This window comes from Saimiri boliviensis, chromosome 6 (genome assembly GCF_048565385.1).
Source record: "Saimiri boliviensis isolate mSaiBol1 chromosome 6, mSaiBol1.pri, whole genome shotgun sequence".
Lineage (NCBI taxonomy): Eukaryota > Metazoa > Chordata > Mammalia > Primates > Cebidae > Saimiri > Saimiri boliviensis.
The window spans coordinates 49,236,917-49,264,084 of record NC_133454.1 but is presented as its reverse complement, the minus strand read 5'-3'; positions in this window follow the sequence as shown (position 1 = coordinate 49,264,084).

Below are 27,168 nucleotides of genomic sequence, written 5' to 3'. Positions count from 1 at the left end.
CTTTCCAGACAGCTCATGCCTGGGGGTACTGCAGCAGGTACAGCAGCAGTGTTGCAGGCTGTGTTTCAGCCCTGAAAAACAGATCACTTTCCCCTGCCCAAGCCTAGAGAAGTCTCTATAACATGTGTGGCCAAGGCTTTCCTGTGGTTTGGCTAAGGAGCTCTTTTGCTAAATGAGATCCATCTATTTCCCTTGAGCAGATTCTGTGTTTTTGGTGCCTGACAGGTTCTCTTGGGCAGGCTCAGGAGTTTCAGAGAGGACTCTTCCTAACGGCTCCTCTTGAAAACACTCAGAACAGAGCTGGAGGGAGGTGCATGCTGGAGACAGCCCTGAGTGGTTTGTGGGAGCGCCCTTTATTCTGGCGTTGCTTCTGTGTTTAAATGTGCATTGGGCACTATGTACCATGGCATGGCATGGAGTAGAGGATGGTTGCTGCTGTATTCTTCATTTAATGTACAAAGAAACTGAAACTTGGGTTAAAATCACATAAACACTAAGTGGGGGACCTAGGGCTGCTTGATTTTACATACTGAGCTCTTTCCATAGAAAACTTTGTTTTAGAATAAGGTTAATGAGCTTATGAGGCTCATGTAGGAATCATATCTGAAACACCAAGTCTACTCACCAAAGACTAGTTCTTATTCTTTCATGATCTACCTGATAGCCCAATCCATACCCAAGCTTCTGCAAGGAAATCTGGTCTTTCTCAGCCTGCCTAAAATACCTTCTTTTTGTCTTTCACCTCCTACCCATTAGCTCACTTCACCCTGGTCCTTCTTCTCCCTGTATTAAAATAAAGGTATTATGAATGGTTCAAAAGTTGCCTCCTCCAGGCGGTCTTCCCAGACTGAGCCCACCAAACTCTCCAGTCCCCCTAGCTGCCTGTCAGTCTTGGTATGCATATTGCAAAGCTAAAAGATGAGCTTATTGTTTCTGTCATACTGCATTCTTCTGCACACCAAAATGTAAATATTCATGGCAGCATTATTCATAATAATTAAAAAGTGGAAACATTTCACATGTCCATCAGCTGATGAATGGATAAACAAAATGTGGCATATCTGTACCATAAAATATACTTCAGCCATTGAAAGAAATAAAGCACTGTATATATGGGGGGATCTTGTATTCCTACCACACAGACTGCCCCAAAGCAGGGCCTGAGGGGTCTTAATCAGTGTCCCTCTTCTATTCCCAGCTGTACCTACCCATGGAGGCTGAGGACAAGAGCCGATCAGAGTGGAGCTCTCTCCTGACTTGGCCACCTGCAAGACCACAGCAATATGGTGGGTACAGCAAGACAGGGGTTCTTTCTAAAACAGAACTTTGATTCTGGAAGGCATTTAACAATTGTCTCTACAAAATAACTTTCTTTAGTAGAAAGAGGAGCCCAGGATTAGCTTGAAAGGCTCAGAACCCATCTCCTCGTGTGGGAAAGCCTCTTCATAATTTTCTCCTCACAGATAACAGTCTAGCCACAGGTGGAGGAAAAGGGACAAGCATAGAAAGTTCTGAGCCAGGTTGGAAATGGAGCCAGAGAGGCAGGGGACATCTGCTGGAGCTCTGGATGGCATGTGTTGGAGGAAGAGGGACATTGGGTAGAATAAAACTTTGCATACTTGTTCTTTACCTTGCTTCCTCCCTGCCCTCCTTTTGCCTCTTGGTCATGATCCAGTCTGGATGGGATCCACACACAGCATGTGTGTGGAGGACTCATTGGACAGGAAGTTGACTACCTGGGTTCTGCTTCTTAGCTAACACTTCTCACTTGAGTGTCCCTGGGCAAGGTTCCCAGCCGCCTAGGGCTTCAGTGCCTTCATCTGCAGTGTTAAATGCCAGATCCTTCAGGGAATGTCATATATCCCTTCTGAACTCAACAACCTTTAGTGCAGTGCCTGGATGTAGCAGGTGATCAGCATGTTCTTATTTCCTGCCACCGTACCTAAAACCTGTATCACCTTTGTGAATATCTAATGGGGTCATGAAGGTTAAAGATCTTAAAGCCTAAAGTCTTATAAAACACAAAACTTTGGAGTTGTCATGAATGGAGTTGTCAAGGAGGGATGATTCCTGCCCTGGGTAAACCATAGTCAAATACTGATCTTCTTTTATACCCTCTTACACATGTTTATGGCAGATTTATTTGTGGCTACCAAATATTGCAGACACCCAAAGGGTCATTGCCAGGTGAATGGATTACCAAATTGTGACATATGATGCTCAGTAATAACAAGGAACAAATTATTGATGCAGAGTAGATGCTGTATAATTCCATTCATAAAATTTCTACAAAATACAAATCAATCTACAGTGACAGAAAGCACATCAGTGGTGTTTTGAGGATGAGAGTGGAGGCAGGGATGGATTACAAAGGGGCACAAGGATATTTTGGGTATGATGATGTTTGTTGTCTTGATTGTGGTGATGGCTTTACCAGTGAACTCATCACATTTTAAGCTTTAAATAGGTACACTGAAGCTGGACGTGGTGGCTTAAACCTGTAATCCCAGCATTTTGGGAGGCCGAGGCAGGTGGATCACTTGAGGTTAGGAGTTCGAGACCAGCCTGGCCAACATGGTGAAATATTGACTTTACTAAAAGTACAAAAATTAGCTTGGCATGGTGGCGCGTGCCTATAGTCCTAGCTACTTGAGAGGCTGAGGTGAGAGGATCGCTTGAATCTGGGAGGCGAGGTTGCAGTGAGCTGAGATAGCACCACTGTGCTCCAGCCTGGGCATCAGAGTGAGACTCCATGTCAATGGAAAACAAAAAAATAGGTACACTGTATTACACTTCAATAAACCTATTAAAAAAAGAACAGACTGAAATGGTTTTCCAGTTGGGGCTCTCTTTTCCCCTTCATTTCTCCCCTTCTAGGGAAAGTTTCTGAGAGGTAGGTATGTGATTTTCCTCCTTTGCCATGAAGTGAGTGGGGAAAATCTGTATTTGTTGGATTTCACTCTGCTTCTTCCTGAAGTTTGTCACAGCCTGACTGCAAGGAAACAAACTTCTTTGTAATTTGCTGTTCTCTCTGTGCCTTTTCTTTTCCAGAGGTTTTGCTTGATGGTCCTGGTAGGTTTCTGGTTGGAGAACAATATTTTATGGTGTTGCATCCCAAGCTAGTCTTGGATCCAGCCTCATTATCCATCACTCCATCTTCCACTTCTGCACACCAGCCTGCCTCTGGTCCGCCACCTGCATCCCATCTGAGGTGGCCATCACAGAGAGCATGGCATCATAATGATTGTTTTCCCTAAAAATCAGACACTAATCCAGATGTACCTCCAGCCTCTCTACAGAGCCCTGAACTCTTTGGAGGATGGGAACTGTGAAGGAGTAAATGGTTATGACATCTCTTGACTCTAGAGACCCCTCTGTCCACCCAGAATCAGTTCATGGGCCATAACAACTGAGTTCAACTTCATTTTGGGTCTTCTGAGTTTCTTCAGCCTCCAAGTCCCCAAGTCTTCTCTCAGGCTGCTTCTTGTGTTTTCTATCATCTTTCTGAGTTTTTCAGCCACACTTTCCCGCAAAGAGTAATAACACAACAGTTTCAACTGTCCTCAGCACTACAGAGACGGTGGGAGCCCTCTGAAAGCACTTGCAGAGATATGATCATGCTTACCCTCACAGTAAGATAAGAAGGCAGGAATGAGGCCCTTATTTAGTAGATAACAATAGAGAGGTGAGTCACTTGGGCAACATCATGTAAAAGAAACCAGCTGAGTGTTTTGATCATTGGCCTCTCCCATTAGGGATTTGTCCTCTAGTCTACCTGCCTTTACTGTGCATGGTGGCCTGAGAGAGCTGGCAGCATGGGCCTATGCTCCCAGGCCCAAGTGGGTCTGAGCCGAGGTAAGACAGGCTGGAGGCCCCACTGCCTGGTTCAGCCTAGTACAACATCTGGTGCTTCAGGATAAACAACTCTCTACTGCAAATACCATTTCATTTCCTAGGAGTTGACCCTGCACTCACCTTAAACAGGGAGGCTGGCCTTCTGTATTTATTTCTGTAGACCTCCCTTTCCTGTCACCCCCATCCAGCCCCCTCAGAAGCACTGGAGCTTTCTGGATAAAGGGCAGGGAAGAATAAAGAACTTGTAGTAGCAGCTGCATCTGGTCTGTGCATGTGAGTGTCCCAGCTGGTCTCTCCGTCATGCCAAGCCTTCAGCAAATCCTTCTCCTCAGAAGAGCACTATGTTAATTTTGCTAGGGCTGCTCTGGGTGATTTAAACAGCAGAAATGTATTTGTTCACAGTTCTGGGGGCTAGAAGTCCAAGATCACAATGTCGTCCAGTTTGGTTTCTTCTGAGGCCTCTGTCCTTGGCTTGCAGATGGTCACTTTCTTGGTGTGTGTTCAGCTGGTCATTTCTCAATGGGTGCACATGTCTGGTATCTTTCTCTGCCTGTGCCCCTAATCTCTTTTTTGTTTTTTTGAGATGGAGTCTCTGTTGCCCAGACTGGAGTGCAGTGGTTCCATCTTGGCTTCAATGGACCCAGAGAGACTGCCAGACTGGCTGGGATGGCTGATAGGGGAGGTGAGTGGTGTCAGAGCAGGCTCCGTATATTTTGCTTAGAGAATACACCCCATAGGAGTAACTTCTTCAGAAAATAACCATTGGTGGTGATCTTTAGAGATTTGAAACCTCTTGAGAAGAACCATGGTCTGAGGCAATATACCATTCCTTCTAAGCCTAGTTTGTAGTAGATTGAAAAGCCGTATGGAAGGTCATAGGTAAAGTAAATAAACTTTGGAACAAGACCAGCCTGGGTTTGAATCTCAGCTCTGCTGTTTACTAGTTACGTATTTTAAGACAAATGATATAATTTACTTTTAAGGCAAATGATATAATACATAATAGCTACGTATTTTAAGGCAAATGATATAATTTGCCTTAAAACTATGTTTTTTATATCATTTGCCTTAATATATAGTTTTACTGGTCAGATTCCTCACCAGTAAAACTGCCATAATAATACATTTCTTCCAGGGTTGATGCAAGAAATACATTAGGCAAGGTATATAAAGTACTCAGCATAGTTCCTGGTAAGTTACATATCCTCATTACATAGTTGTTTCATATTATATTATTATTATTATTAGTTCACAGCAGATATGGTGTGTATTAGCGTTCTCTTAGAAGGACAGAACTAATAGAATATATATATATGTACACACACATATATATACACGTGTATATATACATATATATATATACACATGTATATATATATACACGTGTATATATATACACGTGTATATATATACACACGTGTATATATATACACGTGTATATATATGTGGTAGTTAAGTATTAACTTACATGATCACAAGGTGCCACAATAGACTGTCTGCAAGCTGAGGAGCAAGGAGAGCCAGTCCAGGTCCCCAAACTGAAGAACTTGGAGTCTAATGTTTAAGGGCAGGAAGCATCCAGCATGGGAGAAAGATGTAGGCTGAGATGCTAGGCTATCTGTCTTTTCTCATGTTTTTCTGCCTGCTTTATATTTGCTGGCGGCTGATTAGATTGTGCCCACCAGATTAAGGGTGGGTCTGCCTTCCCCAGCTCACTGACTCAAATGATAATCTCTGTTGGCCACACCCACACAGACACACCCAGGATTAAAACTTTGTATCTCTCAATCCAACCAAGTTGACACTCAGTATTAACCATCACCAGTCCACCCCTTGTCAACTTGAACCCATACACATCTCCTGAGATTACATGTCATCTTCAAATAAAAATAGTAGTAAGGTCATAATTATACTAACATAATACAACTATCCTTTATACAACTGGAAATGCACCAATCCCCAACCCAAATACTGTTACATAAAGTTAACAATTCTTAAGTGCTGATAGGAAGTCAATAAATCTCATGTCACATGATAGAGGAAAAGGAAATAAAATGAAGATGTTTTCTTAGTACAAGTGTATACATGTACAAACATGTTTTTAACAAAAGAAGGAGGAAAGATGACAATTAACAGTCCTCATTTCTGCAGCTGGTCACATGGTCATAGCTGGTATTGATGACCACCTTCTTCTACTACCCATTCTGAATTCCTTTTTCCTTCAGCAAGCACTCTGTAGGTTTTTTTTTTTCCTGGTGGAGTGACCCAAACTTTTATTCCTGAAGGGTCTGGGTCATTTATAGTCCCGCCTGGATTGGGCTGTTATAGTTTCCCATTGACCTTAATCACAGGGCATGGTAATACTAAGAGATGCCCTAATGGATCTCCTGTATTCCATGCATACTCTTTCTTATCTCCATTGTGCAGTAGTAGACTGATTTCGTCTTGATAGGCTGGGTCAGTCACCCCAGCCAACACTGTAACTCCCTTCTTAGCCTGTTGACTTGAAGATAGGAGGAGCCCAAAGTGTCCAGGTGGCAATCTTAACTTCCAGTTTAATGTAATTGTTGTGTCTCCTGGTGGCAGTGTTCTTCCCTCTGGAACTAAGACTTTTAGGCCAGCAGAACATAATGTCATGGGAAGGGGAAGCAAATATTTCGCTAGTGGATCACTAGGGGTGATGGTGAGTGGTGCCACTTTCACTTCCACCCCTTGATTCCTGGACACTTGAATGCTGACTATGGGAGAAAGAGTTCCATACCTTGGACTCTAATTCGGAGTCTTCTGGGGAAGTTTGCCCCAGCCCCGCAAAGTATTGTTACCTAGTTAGTGTTGAAATTGTGATTTCAAAAGGCCATTTTACCTTTCTATTAATCCAGATGCTTCAGGGTGATGAGAAACATGGTAAGACCAGTGAATTCCATGAGCATGAACCCACTGCCACACTTCCTTAAGCATAAAGTGAGTGCCTTGGTCAGAGGCAATGCTGTGAGGAATATCATGACAGTGGATAAGGCATTCTGTGAATCTATGATGGTAGTCTTGGGAGAAGCATTGCATGCAGGATAGGCAAACCTATATCCAGAGTAAGTGTCTATTCCAGTGAGGACAACCTCTGCCTTTTCCATGATGGAAGAGGTCCAATATAATCAACCTGCCACCAGGTAGCTGGCTGATCACCCTGAGGTATGGTGCCATATCAAGGGCTCAGTGTTGGTCTATGCTGCTGGCAAATTGGGCCACTCAGCAGTGGCCATAGCCAGGTCAGCCTTGGCGAGTGGAAGTCTATGTTGCCAAACCCATGCATAACCTCCATCCCTGCCACCATGGCCACGTTGTTCATAGGTCCATTGGGTGATGACAGGGTGTCTGGGGAAAGAGACTGAGTGGTGTCCACAGAACAGGTCAGCCTATCCATTTGATTATTAAAATCTTCCTCTGCTGAGGTCACCTGTTGGTGAGCACTCACATGGGATACAAATATCTTCACAGTTTTTGACCATTCAGAGAAGTCTGTCCATATACCTCTTCCCCAAATTTTTTGTCACCAATTTGCTGATCATGTTTCTTCTAAATTCCTGACCATTCAGCCAAACCATTGACTACAGCCCATGAATCAGTATATATCAGCCACTTATCCTCCCATGCCAAATGCACAACCAGGTACACTGCTCAAAATTCTGCCCACTGGGAAGATTTCCTTTCACTGCTGTCCTAGACAGGGACTGTAGTGTTGCAGGTGTCCACTTTCTGGTGGTACCTACATATTGTGCAGAACCATCTGTGGACCAGGCCTTAGTCTTCATCCCCCTGTCAACTGATCACAGGGAACTCCCCATGAGGCCGTCAGTGCAGCCTGGGGCAGAGAGGGCAGGGTGGCAGGAGTGCCGACCATGGGCATTGGAGGCGTTTCCTCATATAACTTACTTGTGCCTTCAGGACCTGCTTGGGTGTGATCACATATATACCACTTGCATTTGATGATGAAATGCTGCTGTGCAAGACCCACTTTATGGCTAGATGGGTCAGAAAGCATCCAGTTTATGATAGGCAGTTCAGGTTGCATGGTGACTTGATGACCCGTAGTCAAACATTCAGTTTCCACCAAAGCCCAGTAACAGGCCAAGAGCTATCTCTCAAAAGGACAGTGTTATCTGCAGAAGATGGCAGGGTCTTGCTCCAAAGTCCTAGAGACCTCCACTGTGTTTCGCCTAAAGGAGCCTGCCAAAGGCTCCAGAAAGCATCCCTATATGCCACTGACACCTCAAACACCACTGAATCTGCTGAGCCATATGGCCCAAGTGGCAGAGCAGCCTGGACCCATTGCAGAGCCGCCTGGACCCATTGCAGAGCCTTCTATTCTGGACCCCACTTAAACTGGCAGCCTTTTGGGTCACTCAGTAAATGGGCTGGAGTAACACATCCAAATGAGGAGTACGTTGCCTCCAAAATTTGAAATCACTAGGCATGTGCCTCTTTCTTGATTATAGGAAGGGCCGAATGCAGCAATTTATCCTTCACCTTAGAAAGAATATCTCAACAGGCCTCACACCGCTGGACCACTAGAAATTTTACTGAGGTAGAAGGCCCCTGAATTTTAGTCAGATTTATTTCCCATCCTCTGGCACACAAACAGTTTATGCCAAGGACTATCAGTCTTCTCCATAATATTAGAAGTAGAGTCCTTAGCATTTGGGGTCTAGCCATATTAAGCAGGCAACTCCAGAAACCCTGAAACCAATGAATGAACTCCATCCTTAATATTCTGTTCCTCTAGAGCCACTCCTCGTACCCAAATTGGTATTAGTCAGAGTTCTCTTAGAGGGGCAGAACTAATAGTATATCTATATCTATATACACACACAATATATTTATTAATATAAAATATATATTATATATTATATAAAGTGGGTCATGAACGGCAGCATGTTCATATTATACATTATATATAACATATTATTTATGTTATATATTATATATAATATATAACAAATAATAGATATATATAATATAATATATATAATATATAATATATATTATATGTATTATATATAACATATATTTATGTTATATATTATGGATAATATATGTTATATATAATATACATAACATATATATTATAACATATATGGGAGTATATTAAGTATTAACTTACATGATCACAAGGTCCCACAAGAGGCTGTCTGCAAGCTGAGGAGCAAGGAGAGCCAGTCTGAGTCCCAAAACTGAAGAACCCAGAGTCTGATGTTTGAGAGCAGGAAGCATCCAACCTGGAAGAAAGACGTAGGCTGAGAGGCTAGACCCATCTCTCTTTTCTCATGTTTTTCTGCCTGCTTTATATTTGCTGGCAGCTGATTAGATTGTGCCCCCCAGATTAAGGGTGGATCTGCCTTCCCCAGCTCACTAACTCAAATATTAATCTCTTTTGGCAACACCCACACAGACACACCCAGGATTAATACGTTATATCCCTCAATCCAATCAAATTGACACTCAGTATTACCCGTCACGTGGTGGAAAGAGGAGACAGTCCAATTTAGCTGGGACTGATTGTACAGCACTGGCTCTCTCGTTTGGCCTGTCCCTGGGACATTTTGGGCTTCCGTGAAGCTGCAATCCAAAGTCTGTCAAGTAGCAATTAATGGCTAAGAAAGAGCTGAGAAGTTATTTGGTTAATTAATGGTCTAAGAAAGAGCTGAGAAGTTGAGATAGGCAGTCTAGAATAGGAGACCTTCCTAACTAATGTAAATAAATACACAGAGAGATTGAAGTATAATTAAAATTTTACCACAATGTTTTTGGAGATCTTTTATTCCTTGGCACAAATGACTTCAACGGAACCATTGGGGGAATATTGAATGTTCTAACTAATTAAATAATGCAACTAATTCTAATTATGTAATTAACATCCACTGAGCTACAGCTTCTGTAGCTTGCAAAAAAGAAAAAGAAAAAAAAAAAAAAAAAAGAAAAGAAAAAGAGAAAAACCAAACCAAAAAACAATCAGAACAAAAACCAAAGAAAAGAAGTAATGTGGTAGGCACTGCTGCCATTTCTGATTTCCTTAATGGAGTTGACTATTTATAAAAAGTAATTGCATATTACTACTAATAAATGACCTTCTTGCTTAAGGGAAAACTAGTTCTGAAAAATGTTGAAAACTGTGGCCATCAGTACATCTCAGGGCACAGACATGTGTCTTTATAAAGAGGAGTTTTATTGCTAAAACACTTATAGAGAATTTAAAAATTGATCTCTTTCTGTGTTGAGTAGCTTAGTATCCCCATGGACATCGCTGACACGAGTTTGGAGAGTGACAGTGACTGCCTTGCTGGGGAATAGCAAACTACTGAGCAATAGGCCTGCTGGTGTGGAGCCGGTGAGAAACCCAGACAGAGCACCCAAAGACACTGGTGACAGAAACAGGCAGGGCTTCCTCATTCCAGCGTAGAATTCAGTTATGGATTAAAAGGGGTGAGGCTGGGTGGGAGGAAGATCATTAAAACGCAAACACCACGCCCCAAAGCAAAAAGATAACACGGCACTAAGATTGCGACTAAAACTCCATTTAGACTATATAAACTGGGGGACTGTGGGATAAATAGGAGCCTATCGAGGTCTGTGGACTCACGTGTGCCACGAAGCCTGAGACCCTGCCTAGTTCTCCGGGCTCCTAGTTGTGTCCCTGCTGCAGGCTGTTGTCCTTTACGCTTTTTGAGCTGATCTTGCACATCCTTTTAGCCTTGGGAAAAAGGGAGGAAACTGGACAAGGGAGCAAGCTGTCCCTGCCTCTCATATAGATGTTCCCTTCTAGACAAAAGATACGTCCTGGGTGAGGCTAAGGTTTCCCAGGCTCCAGAGGCCCATGGTGCGGGAGGTCTCTTACTCTCCAGAGGGCCGTGGTCTGGGGTTAACTACCTGTCAACCTAGATGACCTATAGCTGGAGAGGAACAGAAGTCTGAGGAAGGGTGCTGCCATCAAGATGCCCAACAATCTGAGATTTTTGGAGGCCAATTCCTGCAACTTTATGTATTGGAAAGTGGCATATCTTAGAGATAAGAGCGCAGACTTTAAGTCAAACTCTACCTGGGTTTGAATCCTGCTGGTCGAATTTCTTAAACTCTCTAAGACACAGTTTCCTCATTCATAAGGTGGAGATGACAATACCTCCTTCCAGGTTTGTGGGAGGCGATAATGGGGTAATCAATATGCAATGCCTGGCTCAGGTTAATTGCTCCACATAGAGTGCCTATTGCAACTGTTACTCATCTAATCTACCTGGCACCTTGTATCACATCTGGCACATAATAAACTGTCCAGATATGTTTGTTCACCCATTACTGGGGTTGAGGGCCAATCATGGGAAGAAGGGTGTTGGGGACATGGGCATCAGGATAATGGGGAAGGAACCAGGCTCCTTACACAGCTGAGAGGTCCATCCCTGCCTGAAAGGGTCCATCCCATCCATACCAGCTGGACAGAGCTGGCCTTCTCAGTTGATCCGGGTGTAATCTCCACTGAGAAAAGAGAACAGTATGGCGGGAAGAGAGTATACAACATCTTTCTCTGTTTATAATTGAGAAATGAAGGCTTAGATAGGGGCCCTTGGTGGTTCAAGATTATGTTGTGAGGAAATGGTGATATCAGGTCAAAGTTTCTACTTAGCACATGGCCCATGGTGTGGCTTTAAGATGTATGACACTGTTGAATCTGACTGAGGTCTGGCCTCTCCAGTTGTTCTTCTGACTCCTTCTGGACAGGGCCACCTGATTGTGAGGCTGACTACCTTAATTCCAGAGGCCTCTCAAGGATTGCCAGTGACTCTTCTCAGCATAGTTTAGAGCCTCATGCTCTCTGTGTCATGCAGTTCTCCCTCAGCTCAAACAGAACCTTCCATGCTGCAGGCCCTTGCAGAGGGAGTTCAAGGCACCCCTGGGCCCTGTATGCAGCCTCTGGGATGTGCTCCCTGGACCTTCTCAGCCTTTCTTCCTGGGCTGTCCTGGCGTGTCCCGTGGAGTGTGAGAAATCTGCTAAGGCTGCGATGAGAGTTCTTTAAAGTTCACTTTTGAAACAAGGACATGAAGTTACCTGGAACTTCAGGCTTCCAGCTTGCTGAGCTCTGCAGCTCTCTGTGGGACTGGCTGCTGCCATCAGAAAGAATAGAGCCATCATTCTGCAGGAGGGTTTCTATGATAATAGGGCTTTTGCCTCCCAGTAATTGGAAAGGTGCTAATCTAGTGACTCATGAGACACAGAATGAAAAATCCCACCCTGAAAATGAAACTACATTGTGTTTTCTGAGTGCTTCATCTCCTTAATCCATGGGGAGGGCAAGCTGAGGTTTCGGTGTACGGAGCAGAGTCCGGAGGTCCTGGCAGCACTGCTGGAGTGACCATGTTCCTCTGCCTTTCCTCCAAGTAGTCCAGTGACGCAGAAAGCAGGGAGGGGTGGACACCAGCTAGATGTCTTGGACAGCAAACCCAGCTTGAAGCTATGGGGATGGGGAGCTGGCCTGTGAAAGATTTACAGAGGAGACAGTCATGACCAAATTAGTGATAGCCCTTCCAAGACAGAGTGGCGAGCCTGCAAGTGTGAGTGCACAGGCATATGTGCGTGTGCGTACATGCATTTGAGTTTGGGTATATGCGCGTTTGTGGGTGGATTAGCTGTGTGGGCTTGTAGTGAGTGTGTGAGAGCCTGTATATATGTGTGTGTGTGTGTGTGTGTGTGTGTGTGTGTGTGTGCATGCACAGTCCTGCAGATGTGCCCTGACCTGAATGTTGTTTCTCTTTTTTTTGGCTTGGGCTGCAAATATTTTTGCTTTTTCCATCCAGGTTGTATCCTTTGAGCTTTAGGGACCTGAGCTGAGTCTTGAAATCTGGCCATCTATGGACAGGTACCAGGGGTAGAAGACTGAACTTGCTACCTGAGAGAGAGCAAATGGAATTTCAACTGGGCCCCCTGTTGGAGAAATGCAACTCCTTTATCTGCTCCTAAAGGGGCAAAGGACTGGGGTCTGCTTCTGCCTGATGGTACTTGGAACTGCCCAATACCTGGACTGCTCTCCAGGGGCTCAGGGATGAGACGCCTCCTCTATATCATCCTGCACTCTTTCTGTCACCCTGTTGAGCTCCCTTTGCTGGAGAAAGTCCTTGTCCAACTTCTAATTCTTGTCTTCTTCCCATGGGGAATTCCTGACCTTGGGGCACCCCTAGGACTTCTAGAGCTCAAGAGGGCAGAGTCCTTTCAGTCACAGCCCTCTGCTAGTCTCCCTCTGTCCAGCTGGCAGCTCCTAGCCTGAGTCACAGTGCCTCCCAGGCTCTCCTCTCCTCCCACTTTCACTCCCTTCATTAGCTTCATTGAAGCTAAAAGTCCTGATGGCAATTCCATTGTCTCCTCTTAATTCCAATTTCCTTTTGTCTCAAGGGGTGAATCAGCAGAGTGAAAATAGTGAAGTAGTGAAGTGGCAGGCGCAGCCTCTGGGTATATTAATTAGGAGAGCATTAGCGAGGTAATAAAAATGCGCCTTCAATATCAGGGTGCTGTGCTCTTCTCTCTCCCCCTTTCCTTCTCCCCTCTTCTCCCTCCTCAGCCCCAGCCAGAACAGAAAGAGCAGACTCAAGCTGGAAACAGGCAGTGGCCAAGGGATGGAGCGTCCCTGGGTCTGTACAGGCTGTCCTCAGAGGTGCCTGGCGATGGCCAGATGCTTGAGGAGAAATGTACCCTGTCACCCACTGTGGTTCAGCTCCACTTGCTCCCTCACCTTCTCAGCAGGCCAGTCACCAAGGCTCATAAATTAACCTCCTGGTTATGTCTCAGCTTCTTCCCCAGCTCTCCCTCCACACGACCTGTGCCCGAGTCCACACCATCATCCGCTTCCACCTAGGTGATTGTGGTGGCTTCTGAACTGGTCTCTCTGTGACCGGCCTTGCACTCGTCAAATCCTTTCTCCACCCTACAAGCAGATGCAACACTCGCTGCTTCTTCTGAGAACCTGTCCAGAGTGGCCACCGCACAACTGTCCCATGCACACCTTCTGGGTGCAGTCCCTGCCCCCCTTGTCATCTGCTGAGCTCCCGCTCCCTGTCTTGTTTCTTGAACCTCTGCTTCTCCAGGAAGCCTTCTCTGACCTGTGGGACTGGGCTGGGTGAGGCTTCTGTGTGTTCTCACTGCAGCGTGGGCTCGTAACAGCACATTGGTTATGCTGGCTTACAACTGCCTTGTCTGGTCTGGCTTTCCTGCCGTGAGAATGAAGCCTTCGGGAATTGAGGGGGAAGAGGGGATGACAATACATTGTGACATCCAGCTGTGAGTTTCGAGTTGGGAGATGAGCACAGAGTTGGATAGGGCCACCATGCCAGTATTATCATTAACAGAACTATGTTGGAGAGAGTGGCTTTGTCCAAAGACAAAATGAGCTTCTTATTCCCTTCCTCCTGGATTGAGTTTACATCCCAGCCACAGCAGCACAGCAGGAAAACTGCAGGCCTCAGGTGCAAGGCTGAGTCTTCCTCCCGGGCCTTACTAAATGGAAGAAGGAAGGATGTGCCCGAACTGCAATGGGTGATTCCAAAAAAGCGAGTAAGAATGTGGCCATCACATATCTGCTTGATCCTTTTTCCATTCTCAAAACAATTGGATAGCCACTCTTTTTGGGGGGGGGGGCAGAAAAAGTGAGGGAAAGTGAAGATGCAGGAGCAGTCTCTGTTCAGTACTTGTGAACAGGTATCAGTTCCCATTTCACGGGCTGGCAGGAGTGTGGGGAGAGGTATAGGATGCTTCTCCCTATATGAACTGTCTCTGGGTTGCCATGAAGTCTCAGCTCCCAACCCAGAGTCTGGCATGTTGCATATGACAACAGTTTGTTACATGGAGGAAAGGTCTTATATTTATTGGCCTTATCAACTTAGAGCTAGAAGGGCTCTTGATGAGGAAGTTGAGTCACAAGGGCCAAAGTGACTTACTCAAAGTCCCAGAGGTAATCACTGTCTTCTGTCTCCCCTTCCCTCATCTTCCTATGGGATCAGGCTTCCTGGTCCAGCTTCAGCTGAGGGCTAAGGTCACTAGGGGTGTTGGCCGTGGGAATGTTGCATATAGAGGGAATCTGGAGTATAGCAAGACATGAACTAGATCCCAAGTGGACTATGTGGAAACATGTGCATGGGATGGATGTGTAGTTTGAAATGGGGGTAGATCAGGAGGGAAGAGGGTTTTGGGAACAGGGACTGATTAGCCTTAAAGGACAGTGCATTCTTTAAAGGCCCATTGAGTGGGAAAAAAGTCAGACTCATGCTGAATATTCCCAGAGGGTGGAGCTTGGACCAACAAGAAACATCTTTTGTTTTGTGCACTAAATTCCACAAATATTTAAAAGTACCGGGCTGTGTGCACCATGAGGAACCAGTTCCTGCTACTAAGGAGCATCTGGCCTAGTTGAATCACAAGCAATACAGGGTCAGAAATGCCCAGTGCTGGCATTCACTGTGGATATGAAAGTACAGTAGGGCTGGGTGCAGTGGCTCATGTCTGTAATCCCAGCACTTTGGGAGGCTGAAGCAGGTGGATCACCTGAGGTCAGGAGTTCGAGACCAGCCTGACCAACATGGTGAACCTCCATCTCTACTAAAAATACAAACATTAGCCAGGCATGGTGGTGGCTAATGTTATAGGCCAGGCGCCTGTAATCCCAGCTACTTGGGAGGCTGAGGTAGGAGAATCGCTTGAACCAGGGAGGTAGAGGTTGCAGTGAGTCAAGATCATGCCACTGTGCTCCAGTCTGCGTGACAGAGCGAAACTCTGTCTAAAAAAAAAAGAAAGTACAAAAGGCTCTCTGACTCTGCCACGGGCCAGGTGAAAGGTGGGGTGGTCCCAAAGCTTCTAAATGAGAGCTAGTCAAAGTGGAAAGAGCAATCTGAAAGAATAGTTGCTAACCAAATGGCAGAGACAAGAGCTATAGGGAAGAAGGTGGTGGGGGTTGGGTCTGAAGTCCCCACCCCTGAAAACCATATCAGCTTGCCTTCATCCACCTCTTTATTTAGTCTAATACTGCAAAGCCAGGCTGCACACTGCCATGTTAACTCTACCAGACCCCAGCATGCTTGCTGGAACTCGACTGGTGAGCTGGCCTTAGACTGAATTCCTAACTTACTTCAATGTCTTCCTACAGAAGCTTGCCAGGGAGTGAGGAGTGGTTGGCTGGAGGGGCCGATTACCTTTCTCTCTTAGAGATAGGTTGTGTTGGGACTCCAGAACTGCCTGCTGAGCTCCAAGGCTCTGTGGCTTTCTGAGAGAGGGTGTGGGAGAAGTTGAGACAGGACCCTGAGCATCTGCGGAGGGAGGCATCCATACCTGTGGACACAGCCTGCTGCTGCCTACTCCTGCTTTCCTGTCACTTTCCCTGAACTGGGGAATCCAGAGCTTTGGCTGTCACTTTCCCTGAACTGGGGAATCCAGAGCTTTGGCTGCCTGCCCCTTCCTTCTCTCTTTCTACCTGTTCTCCCAGCGAGTCTTCCTAGCAGCCTCTCAGGACAGTCCATGTGAGGGCAATGGCAAATGCTCTTAATCTGGATGAAGAGTGAACTGCTGGGTGCTAACTTGTGAGCCTTCCTAGGTACACAGAGGGGAATCTGAGGACAGCTTTGGAGATCGTTATTGCTGGTTTTCTCTCTAACCCTATTTCTAGCTTTCCCAGTGATCTCACATGCTAATACTGTTTTCCCAAGAGTTTGAACTCGGACTCAGCCTCTCTCCATTTGATCTCGTCCTCCGTTAAATTCTCTGATGGCTTATCTTCATCTCATCCCTGCCCTGTCCTGATCCTATTCTCCCATAAGACACTGTCATTCAAGACTAGTTCTTCTCTTGGGATTAGGGGACACGACTTGCCTTCAGAAACTAAAGTATCCGTTTCTAAGATACTGTAGTTCACAGAGGAAAGAGAGTGCTCTCACCTTCTAGATTTCAAAGTCCAGAGGTCTTAACAATAAGCCAGATCACATTTCACCAGACCCTGCCCCTGCACGTTGTACTTGCTCTGCCCTGGGTCTCCCCCACTGAACCTACCTATCCAGATGGATGCCCCTCTTGAATTTCCTTGGTTGGAATTTTGCTGACATCAAATCTTTCTTTGCTAATGTTGATAAAAGCAGCACATAATCATTGCAGTCCATTTGCGATTGCTCTGTAGATAATACATTTTCAAATAAGTTTTCCCCAGTTATGTTAATAACTCCTAGGTAGGAAGAGAAAGGGCTATTATTCCCTTTTACAGATGAGTAAACTGAGGCTCATAGACTTACAGGACAGACAGGGGGCTTAGATCAAGGTCTGATTGCTTCAAGGAAAAGTTAGTCTGATTCAACCTTTTAAAAACTTTCGTTTATATTTTAGTTCCTTGCCTTATTTCTGTAGTCTCAGCTAATTTACATAGCTGTTCTAGAAGGGCCCCCTTTTAAAGGATCCCATGTTGCATGATTTACAAAACAAAGGCCTCAAATTCTCAGACACTCCTATCACTAAAAGGAGGCCTCTACGTCTCCTTGGTCTGAATTTGTATGGGGTTGGTAACTACTTTGAGCAACGGGATACAGACGAAGTGAAGAGCTGAGAGCAGGTCATGAAAGGACATGCCACTTCTGCCTGGCTCTCTTGGAACTTTTACTCTCTGGGGGCTTCCTTGGGAGGTGCTCCCTCTTGGAACCCAGCTAACATGCTCTGGGGAGTGCAAGCTGGGTGGAGAAACCACATGTAAGCACCAGGGCAACAGTCCTTCAAGTCATCCCAGCCCAGGCCAGACGAGAGACTGAAGAAGCCTCCAGATGATTCAACCCCCAGCTGTTCACATTACCCCCAGCTGTTTGAATCTTTTGTACCAGGCATTATAGAGAAGAGATAAGCTTCTCATCTTGTCCCCTGTCCAAATTTTTGGTCCACAGAAGCTGTGAGCGTAATAAAATCATGCCACTTAGTTTGGAGTGGTTTGTTACACAGCAACAGATAACCGGAACATCACGCCGGACTAAGAGGTTATGTGAAATCACTTTCTCAGACTCCCAATATGTAATTTCTCATCACTCACAACAAGGCGTAGGCTTCCGGGATGCAGGCAGATTGGTCCGTGGGATCGATTGCTAGGCCTGCATGGGAGAGCCAGGTCACTTTACCTTTCCCTCCTGTCAATCATGTGGCCTAAAGAAGAAGTAAATTGTGCCATTAGTCACTCTTTACTCTCCTTCCTCCCTCCTACTGTTTGAAGGGGGCTGCTCCCAGGACTCAGGGCTCAGCCCTGACCCCTGTGGGGAGAGACTTGGCCCCTGGGGCCTAATCAATACCTGCCTCTGAGCCAGCTCTTAGGGGCTTTTAGCTCCTGTTCATTTAAAAAATGATAGTTATTTTTATCGACCCAGGAGAAGATAATTGCAAGTGACAAATGTCCACTTTGACATCCAGCCCTCTCTGGGGCTCTGGCAGGGCTTCTGTGCCTCCTGTGTGTATGTGTTATGTCTGGGTGTGGGGAGGCACTGATACCTATCAGTCTGGGAATAAATGGTGGTGGCAGGGTTGCTGGGAAATGCCAAAAAGTGTGTGTGTGTGTGTGTGTGTGTGTGTGTGTGTGTGTGCGCGCGCGCGCGCTCTCGTGCATGTATGTATGTTTGAGAGGGAGTTTGGGGAGGACTCCGACCTATTAGATCATTCCACGTCTATGTCCTGCATGGGCATCAGACAAAGCTGTGAAGTATGGATAAGATCAGGGCTGCTTTGGGCTGCATCTTTAAAAAATTTTTTTTTCCCTTTGGGGCCTCGGGACTCTGGAGTAACGTCTTTCCCAGTGCCTTTCTTTAACTACCTCTTCCAGGAGTGGAGTGAGGTGAAGATGAATGGTCAGTGCCGACAACGATCACCTGGGAATGAGAAGGAGGCAAAACACTGACTTAATTGGGGCGAGAGTAGAAACTGAGCGACCAATTCGTTTATGGATGCATAATACATTTTCCAGAAAAACTGTTTTTTTTGTATAAATGGTAGCTGATACGGTTTGGCTCTGTGTCTCCACCTAGCACCTTGAATTGTAATAATCCCCACCTGTCAAGGGTGGGACCAGGTGGAGGTAGTTGGATCAACGGGGCGGTTTCCCCCGTCCTGGTCTCGTGATAGTGAGTGAGTCTCACGAGATCTGATGGCTTTATAAGTGTCCGGCATTTCCTCTGCCTGCATTCGTTCGTTCTCCTGCTGCCCTGTGAAGCGATGCCTTCCACTATGACTGTAAGTTTCCCGAGGCTTCCCCAGCCATGCAGCACTGTCTCAAACCTCTTTTCTTTTTAAATTACCCAGTCTTGGTTAGTTCTTTATAGCAGTGTGAAAATGAACTAACACAGTACCATATCACAATCTAATCCCTTGCCCCTCTTTTTGCTTTTTCATTTTATGGTATATCTGATACACTGTTCTATGTTGGTAATAGAGAGGTCCCTTTTAAAAATTTTATTATTTTTGAGACAGAGTCTGGTTCTTGTTGCCCAGGCTGGAGTGCAGTGGGATGATCTCAGCTCACTGCAACCTCTGCCTCCTGGGTCCAAGTGATTCTGCTGCCTCAGCCTCCAGAGTAGCTAGGATTACAGGCACATGCCACCGTGCCTGGCTAATTTTTGTACTTTTAGTAGCGATGGGTTTTTGCCATATTGGCCAGGCTGGTTTTGAATTCCTGACCTCAGGTGATTCACCTGCCTCAGCCTCCTAAAATGCTGGGATTACAGGTGTGAGCCACCACACCTGGCTGAGAGGTCTCTTATTTTTTAATGGGCATATACAAAATTTCATTTTATGGGTATACTACCATATATTTAATCAGCTTTGTATCGATGGAGATTTAGACAAGTGTTTCTCAAACTTTAAAGTGCAGAAGTGTCACCTGACGATCCTGCTGAAATGTAGAGGTTATGCAGCCATGAAAAAGAATGAGTTCATGTCTTTTGCAGAGACATGGATGAAGTGGGAAACCATCATTCTTAGCAAACTAACATGGGAACAGAAAACCAAACACTGCATGTTCTCACTTATAAATGGGAACTGAGCAATGAGAACACATGGGCACAGAGAGGGGAACATCATACACTGGGGCCAGTTGGAGGGTGCAGGGCAAGGGGAGCGAGAGCATTAGGACAAATACCTAATGCATGTGGGGCTTAAAACCTGGATGACTGGTTGATGGGTGCAGCAAACCACCACGGCACATGTGTACCTATGTGACAAACCTGTACGGCTGATTCTGTAGGGTAGGGCCCAAGAGTCTGCATTTTTGACAAGCTCTCGTGTGATGCCGGCACGGCACTTCCGGTTTCTTGAGCACCCTTTGAGTAGAGAGGATTTAGACTGTTTCCAACATTTTTTTTCATTAAACAATGCTGCAATAAATATTTTTTCACAATGTACAAGTCTATCCTGAAGGATAAAGTTATAGAAACAGAATTTCTGGGCCAAAGGTATCTATTCTGGTAAATTAGAGAAACGCTGCAAATTGTCCTCAGAGAATGCCTACTCTGTCAACCCTAAAATGTGAGTGCCTGTTGCTCCACACCCTTGCAGAGAGTGGGTATTAACTGACAAATGTGTGTCCATTTCTCATTAATGTTCTCATTAATATTTTTAGTTTTTATGAATTTAGACGTTACATTATTATAGAACAGGTGTGGTAGACCTGTACTGTGAACTGTACCCTTTATATAAGGCACTTTTTTGTTTGATTTAACAGTTTTTGCCCTGCATTTCAACTTCAAACAGGCATTTACATCATGAGTTTTTGACCCTGCTTTTCCTTTATGTTCCTGTGTATTTCTATTTCTTATTTTTTCAACTTAAAGTGAGTTTATCAATTGGTTCACTCACATATGCGTGTTTGAAGTCGTATAGTATATAAAATCACATGTGAACTTAAAAATACAGTTTCCCCCACCCTCAATATTTCACAAAATCTTTTTGTTTAAACTCTTTTCTTGCATTTTCAACATTAGTGTTTTCTTCCCCACCATTAGAGGTAATGTTCTGAGTCATTTATCCCAATTTTCCAAAACATATCATCTTTACTTCCTTTGAAAGTTGAGATACCACAGTTTTTGTATCCATGTATGTGTAATGTCACTGCAAAACTTATCCCAAACCACTAATATCCCTTCTTTAAAATTCCCCTGTTTGTCTTGTAGGTATCTATTCATAAGCTCCTCTGTGTAGCTACTTACTGTGTTGTTTTTTTCCCTTTCACCTAGTTTTTGTTTTTATTAGTAACACATGGGTATAAATATAAATATATTGCCACAAACGTCAAACAGCCTAAGAAACTTATATTTTAAAATACTGAAAAAAGAAATTCCCCAGTCCTCTCCAGCCTCAGTTTCAGACAAAGCAACCACTTTGAATTTCTTTAGCTTTTTTGGCATTTTCTCTTAATTTCTAAATAACACACTCACACTGCTTTTTCTTAGTGTTTTAAAGTGTTGCATATTAATAGAATTTCTGTAATAAAAAATGTGGACTTGACTCTTTCAATCTGCCCCTCCCCATTTCCTCTCTCAATTCTAATATAGCTACAACACAATTTGTTGGATTAAAGAATTATTCATTGTTTATATCATTATGATTATATGAATATCGTTTATAGTTGAGCCATGTGCTGAATCGTAGTTACATTTCTTTTTAGGTATAATATTCTGCTTCTTGTGCAGACTTTGAGCCAATCTTTATTTTTTTTTCTTCAGACACACATATGTCCTGCTTGGAATGATCTTGGTGCCTCTCTGACCTGAGCCTTTCTGGAATTCTGTGCAGTAAACAGCTTGCTTCTCACCTTCCCCAGTTTACTGCCTACATGCAGGCAGTTAGGCCTAGCTCTTTTTAGTCTACAGAACTTATTTGTGCTCTATTTTCTTCCCAAATTTGAAAATTTTGGAAGATTTTGCATGCCTTTTATCTCATCTCCCATTCTCTCTGTTGTAGTTTTATGCCTTTTTTCATCCTTTTACTCTCACCGTTTTAGTCACATCTGGGAGGAAACAGAGGTAAATATGTTCAAGCCATGTTTAGCTGGAATTGGTCTATGCTTTCATTTCCACCCTTTCTGAATCACTTTGTTTTAGGTATGTCAAAGTGATCTTTGCAGACGGCAAGCCTGATCTTATTTCTCTTTGTCTTCAAATCCTCAAGGCTCCTGATCGTTTTTTTTTTTTTTTTAAGAATGAAAGCTCAAAGTTTTGACATGGCTTACAATGCACCTATGTGATGTGTCTCCTTTTCTCTCTCAAGACACTACTCCCTTCACTTACTCATCAACCAGGCTGGATTTCGAACATGCTCTTCCGTCTGCCTGGACCACTCTTCGTACAAGTGCCCTGGCCCTGGTTAATTTCTTCATTATTCAGTGCTTGTCTCTAATCTCCTTCTTCCAAGACACTTACCCTGCTTCTACACCAAGTCAAGTTCCCTGTTACATGCTCCCGTAACCCTCTACACATACATTGAAAGCCAAGTAGTTACTGGATGCCTGCGTCCTTCACTAATGTGTAAGCTCTTAGCTGTGGTGGTGAGTTTTGCTGGAGGTATGGGATGTAGAGGTGGGTTCTATGAGGCCAGGGAACCTGTCAGTCTTTAGTGTTGCATCCATATGGTGCTAACACAGTGCTTACATGAAAAGGCTGCCCAAAGTATAGCTGTTGAGCAAGTGAAAGAATGAATGAATGAGCAAATGTGTATGAACTTGGACTCAAAAATCGTTACAGCAAGGGGAAAACTTAGAGACTGTGTGGCTTGATATCTACTTAAAAAAACAACAACAACAATAATTGAAACCTTGAGGCTCAGAGACATAAGGGAAAGGTCCCCCAAACATGTATGGTGCACATTTTTTCATACATACATTTTTTCATACAGTAAAAATCCTGTGGAGTACTTTCATCACTCTCATTTTATAGAAGAAATTGAGGTTCAAAGGACTAAAGTAGCTCTCCTAATATCACACATCTAGTATGTGTCAGAGCTGGGATTAGCACTAAGGTCTATCTGTGTCTTTACTTCATGATACTTTGAATGATAACATTCGGATCACATTCGAATGGGACCTGCTAAGGATCAAGGAAGTGAGTACATGAGTCAGTTTTTGCTATGATAGCAATCTCTAAACCTTGTGGTTTATAGCAATTAACATATAGTTTTTACTTATCCTCCACAAGTCAGCTGTCATTCTGCTGGGCCTGGCTATACTTGGTTTTGGGCTGAGAGTCAAGTTTACACTTGCTTTATGTATGTTCTCATTCCAGGACTATGCTGAAGAAATTTTTTAATGGTAGAAAGCAGACTGTCGAGGGGGCTGTCCTAAACATATAGCCCTTCTAGAGGCTTTGGGTCTGTATTCCATATCTACTCACATTCCATTGGCCAAAGGGGGTAGCACGGTCAAACCCAGTATCTGATGTGTGGGAGGTACCTCTTCCCAGGGGGTTGGGGTTTAAGAGAATGAACTTTGCTGGACAATGATACAATCAAGTACAGTGAGAAACACAGTGATATCTCTGGACAGTGATAACATTCAAACCTATTTTCTAGGGATTTGCCAGCTTGACAGCAATGTATTCTAAGAAGACCCTTCACTATAGCCCAAAGACTGAAGACCCAGCATGTGTAAGTGTATGCCTGCTGTTCCATGCACTCACAGCTCCCTGGTGAGGCAGTACTGGATGCCAGAGCAGGCATCTGTCCTGATTTATTGGTGCCATACCAGTTATTAAGTATTTTAAGCACTACCCCCTCAATATATATAAATACAAGCTATATATTTACCCTTTTTCTAAACTGGTATGCCCCTCCCCCAGGACTGGGCAGTTTAGTAGCCAGGATCTTCCATATTCACAGAGAACCCCAAAGAAGAAATGTGATAGAGCTCAGTTAGACACAACAATCTTCTGCTGAGGTTATAGGATAAAAGGGGAAGTTCCTTTCTTTGTTACTTTAATAACATTTTAAAGATATCTTTCAGTGCTGGATACTCTGTGGGTCCCTGGGGTGGGAATATCATGTTGCAAAGCAGGACCCTAGAGTCCTGGGCCAGTGACTGAAAAAGCATAATTTTTATCTCATAAAATGCCAGTATTGAGTGGGACTTCACTGCCCTTGCAGGCCAGCTTTTCGGAGAGAAGGAACATCATCTCACCCAGGCAGTGGAGTGACAGAGCTAGGACCTGATTGCAAGCTTGCTGATTTCTGGGTAAGTGCTCTCCATTGTCTTCAGAGAATACAGAAAACCAGTTTTGAGGGAGAATCCCTGGGTAGATGACAAGTGCTTGATGGCCTACTTGGAGGGTGGTATTATCTGTACCTGGCCAGGCGTGTATGTGCTGCGCTTCCTTGGGGCACAGAGCTGGCCTGGACTCCAAATCCCTTGTCTAGAGGCTGCACTTATTTCCAGCCCCAGTGTGGGGAGGGGAGCCTAGCAGCCTTTGTAGCTGATTTAATCATGCCAAGGTGTGTGTGGGAGCCCATGTTCCTTCTCTCTGCTTAATCTAAATCATATTAAAAACAAGATTCTCTTGGGGCCTCTGTTAATAATAAGTGGTTTATGCTGCTGCCTGGAGTGGGAGAATTTGTTTGCCTTTCATTCATTCTTGTCCTCCTCCCTCCTCCCCTCCTCCCTGCCCCTCCTCTTGCACCTGTGGATGGCAAGAGGAAAAAAACCAGAAAGATAGTTAGGATAAGGATTTATTTTTTAAGACTTCATTGCCTAGGTTTCTTTATGTCCCTCAACTTGGTTTCTAAGCCCCCTGATGAGGAAGAGGAATTTGCACATCTGGTGAGCAGTTCTTGGTGTTAAGCCCAGTGTGTACAGCTGGTTTTTCCACCTGCAGGGAGAATCTGGGATCCCCAATCTGTGGTACAGCTCTGGAGGCTTGGTGGAAAAGGGAGCACTGGAGAAGAAGTCCTTCTCTGCCAGTTTTTGTGGTTTGAACTTAGGCAAGTCAGGTTACCTTTGGGCTTCCGTTTCCTTACCTGCACAACAGGAATATAGATTTGTACTCGTAAGGTTGGAGTGAGCATTAGGAGGAACTTATTCCTTCTGATGCTTGGAAAGCAGCACTTTGAAAACTGCTTGGCAGGGAACACATGTGGATGGGGATTATCATTATGATTGCAAGCCCTGCTCTTTTAGAGGGTATGGTTGGCTTGGTGGGGCAGTAAAGGGACTCCCTCCTTCTTTCCTCATAATGGTAGAGATAACTAGGGGACCTGGGGACAGGTAGCAGAAGAGTAGGACCCCAGAGGCCCGTGCCAGTGACGGTGGCATCTGAGAGGTAGGATTTGTGGCTTCACTTGGGTGCAGGCCCGGAGGCACCCATTTGCCAGCCTTTCCAGCCAGAATACATTGATAAAGCCCTGGTGTGGCACCTGCTCTCTCCATGGGGCTCTCGATTAGGCCTTGTCTCTGGGACAGGTATGGGAATGGGACATTACAAGAGCTGGGTCCTGGTGGGTGCTGAGGTCAGGTAAGGCCAGCTCTCCTGAGTATGTGATGCCAGGGACAGATCTGTCCCCAGCCTCAGCCATGGTGGTGCTTCAGAGCCATCTGCCTCCAAGATGGAATTCAAAACATGTCCTGTTTCATCCCACCCCAACAAATGAGCCCTTCATCTCTGATCCCTTTTTTTTTTTCTCTCCTCTGGATGTGACGAGGATGATTTTGATATCTGTGGTTGGGTGCTTCAGAGCCCAGGTTTAGGAATGAGAAAGTCAACGACTCCAGAATAGAAACACCAAATTCAAGTGGGTTAAACTCCAGCCCTGACATTTAATTAGAATCTTTTCCAGCTCCCACACTTGAAGAGTACCTGTTATTTCTTTTCTTTTACTCACAATACACTGTAAGCTAGGAGCATTTTCCTGAGCTCCCGAACCTCTCATCAGAAGTCAATCACTTTGGAAGCAAGATAAATACTTCTGAAAGCCTGCTGAGGATTGTGGCAGATCGTGGCTCAGGAAGTGATGAGCTTCCCGAGAGACAATGAGGAGACAGATGACAATGAGGGCAGGTGGCACATACACAAGCTCCCGATTTTTAATCTGTCCACCGTGTCCTCATATTCCTGGACAGGTCACTGTCTCTCCAACTGAGTGTAGGCATCTAATGAACCTCTGGACCATTTGCCTTTGCAAATAGCAAGGAGAGAGGGCAGTGGAGCTGTTGGAGCTCTGTCTGCCTTGCTGGGCCATGCTGGGAGCTGCTGGGAGCAGAGCAGTGGAGTGGAGAGCCAGTGTGGCCAGAGAGATAGTCACATTCCCAGTCTCACACATCAATGGCCAATGCAGTGGCGGGAAGTGCGGTGAAGGAGAGTGTGAAGCTGTGGCCTGGACCAGCTGGGGAGGTCATGACAGAGACCATGAGGACAGGAACACGTGAGGCAGCAGGCAGCCTGGGTGGGTGGCTTCAGCAGAGGAAACTGGGTGCTCACGCCTTGAGGCAGGGGGCGCTAGGAGTCTCTGAGGAATGGAACAAAGTGTTTCTCACATCCAACCTCCTCTTTCCCCACCTCTGCCATCGTCCTGCTTCTGGCCTCTGATGCAGTCTCTTGACCCCTTTCCTCAGTTCCTTCTAACCCATATTACAGGTTGCTGCCAGGTTAATTGGCATAAAATATAGCTCTGACTGTAATACTCATCCAGATGCAGCTGTGTTTCCCAATGGCTCCCTGAAAGAAGGCCTTGTGTGCTGTGACCCTGTTGTTACCATGCTTCCCACCATTTTCCTGTGTGTGGCCTTGATTTTAGCCACACCAGGAACTCACCCTCCTGCAAACATGCCCTGGGTTTTGCTACTTTGGCACCTATGCTCTTGTCTGAAATCACCCTGCTTTGCCTTAGCCTCCTTTGGTATAAGCACTGAAGTCCTTGAGTCTGGAGCTCAGAAGAAGGAGCTGGGCTAGGGGCATACATTTGGAGACATAGCATAGAGATGGGATGTCAAGCTGGGGGAATGAAGGAGATGCCCATGCGATTCAGTGTGTGTTGATTAGAGATGAAGACCAAGGATAGAGCCCTGGATTCTCCAGCCAGGACTTGATCTCTCAGCAGCCTTCCCTGTGCAGGGCTCTCTAATGTTCCATCTAGAATTCAAAGTCCAAGGAGAGAACCCCTGAGTTTCTCCAGGCAGGACCACCATACCACCTTCTGGGGGATGTCTTAGTGCATAATCTGGTGGCTCCAAGCTAGAGTGAAGCTCTACTTTGGGTAATAGTGAGGGAAACCAACCTCTTCCTCAGCCAACAGAATTTTGTCTTACATAT